The 2,500-nt window shown below is 34.5% G+C and overlaps 1 protein-coding gene across 1 annotated transcript in view; it reads right to left on the bottom strand.

Annotated features, from left to right (window-relative positions):
- Positions 1-2,500, bottom strand: part of LOC113811567 (acetylcholine receptor subunit alpha-like) — a 363,814-nt gene that overhangs the window by 74,767 nt on the left and 286,547 nt on the right. The gene's annotated exons all lie outside the window — the stretch shown is intronic.

Below are 2,500 nucleotides of genomic sequence, written 5' to 3'. Positions count from 1 at the left end.
CCCTTCCATCCCTCTCTCTCTTTCCCCTCCTCTCTATCTCTCCTCCCCTTCCTTTCCCCAAATTCTTTCATTTCCTCCCATTCTCTCTTCCCCCGTCTTTCCCTCCTCCATTTTGTTTTCTCTCCTTCCTCTCTCTCTATCCGTCGCTCCCTCTCTCCCCCCCCCCTCCTCTTTCTCTTTCTCCTCTCCCTCCTTCTGTCTCTCTCTCTCTCTCCTCCCTCCCCCTCCCTCTTTCTCTTTCTCCTCTCCTTCCCTCTCTCTCTTCCCCCTCCCCTGCCACTCTCTCTCTCCCCCCCCTCTGTCCCTCTCCCCCCCCTCTCTCTCCCCGTCCGCCAACCCCAATAATAACTCCGGCCCGATGCTCGTAATCTCTGAAACCCCAAAAGTTCGAAAAGTAATCAGAGCAGCGGCGTTCTTGATAAGACCAATTACCCCTTTCGGATTCGGGATCACTGTCAGCTGCCATTTAAACAATCTAATGCCTTGTTTCCGGCGATAATCAAGGATTATAAATCTATATGGAGATGGGGAGGTGAAGGTTGATGGGTCCTTCTGTGTCGCTTCTCAACTGTGGGATTTTCTCGAAACCCTCGTTGCAACTTAAAAAAAAATCCTCGTTGCAGATTCCTTTTGCTTTGTTAGATGAGCCGATTGGAATCTGGAGTGATGACGTGTCGAGTGATTGTGTTTAAGGGCGAAGGAAAGGAAAGTCTTGAGTGATTGTTTTTTTATGACAAAATATCGATGGTTGTGGCGTCACGTGTTGCTCTGGCTTTCAATGACAGTTGCGTCAGATTTGATATGCATTTTGTTTATGATTTACTCAAATTCACAATTGTTACAAAAGTTAAGAATGAAGAGGTAATAGCTTGAATATTTCCTCTGAATTAAGAAAAACAAATAGAATTGAGAAAAATAAAAAGACGAAGGAAATGGTGTAGAAGTAATATAAAATGAAGACTAAATTAATGAATAGAAAGAGAAGAGGGTAGAGTTGATAAAGAAAAGATGGAGATAGGAAAAGCAGAGTGATTAAAATACACATGAAGAATACGAGAATAAAGACGACATAGAAGACGGAAAAAGGAGAAAAAAAAAAGGGAAGACGTGAAAATAGTTAATTAAAATAGTGCAAAAAAAAAGAAATGGAAGGAAACAAATGGAAGAAAAAAAACAGAGAATTATGAGAAAAAAATATAAATAAAAAACAGAGAATTATGAGAAAAAAATATAAATAAAAAACAAAATGTGTAGCGCATAATCAGAGCCACGAAAAAACACCAAGTTTATGATAGACTTAAGTAAAACTTGCTTCTCAACTTCAGGTCAAGATATTCCGAGGCTGGCAAGGAAATGACCTTGCTTAATCGAGGAAAAACTAGTTTAACCATAAAATAACATTTTCATAATCATTATCATTGTTCATAGTACTGGTTGGAAGATCACTTTTATGGTCATAATATACATACATACATAATTACATACATGCATATATATGTATATGTATATATATATATATATATATATATATATATATATATATATATATATATATATATATATATATATATATATATATATTTCATATGCATATGTATAAACACACACACATATCTACATCTATACTTATAGTTATATATATATATATATATATATATATATATATATATATATATATATATATATATATTTATCTACCTATCTATCCGAATATACATACATATATAGTTATATATGTTATATATGTATGCATGCGTGTATGTGTGTATGCATATACATATAAATATATATACATATATATATATATATATATATATATATATATATATATATATATATATATATATGTGTGTGTGTTCGTGTGTGTGTGTGTGTCTGAGAGAGTGTTTGTGTGTGTGTGTGTGTGTGAGTGCGTGTGTGTGTGTGTGTGTGTTCGTGTGTGTGTGTGTGTGTGTTCGTGTGTGTGTGTGCGTGTTTGTATGCGTGTGTGTGTGTGTGTGTGTTCGTGTGTGTGTCTTTGTGTGTGTGTGTGAGTGCGTGTGTGTGTGTGTGTGTGTGTGTGTGTGTGTGTGTGTGTGTGTGTGTGTGTGTGTGTCTATATCTATATCTATATCTATCTGTCCGTATGTACGTATTTTTGTGTGCGTATATATATATATACATATATATATATATATATATATATATATATATATATATATATATAGAAATATATATAAATATATATATATACATACATATATATATATATATATATATATATATATATATATATATATATAGAAATATATATAAATATATATATATATATATATATATATATATATATATATATATATATATATATATATATATATATATACATACATACATGTACATACGGACAGATATATTCACACGTCTGACAGGGGCGTGCGTGCGAGCGCGCTCCCCCTGAGAGAGCGATCCCGCCCAGCCGCAGCGCACAAAGGACAGTCCCAGGCCCTCGCGACGAACACCT

This window comes from Penaeus vannamei, chromosome 20 (genome assembly GCF_042767895.1).
Source record: "Penaeus vannamei isolate JL-2024 chromosome 20, ASM4276789v1, whole genome shotgun sequence".
NCBI lineage: Eukaryota > Metazoa > Arthropoda > Malacostraca > Decapoda > Penaeidae > Penaeus > Penaeus vannamei.
This window is presented reverse-complemented; position numbering and strand designations above follow the sequence as displayed.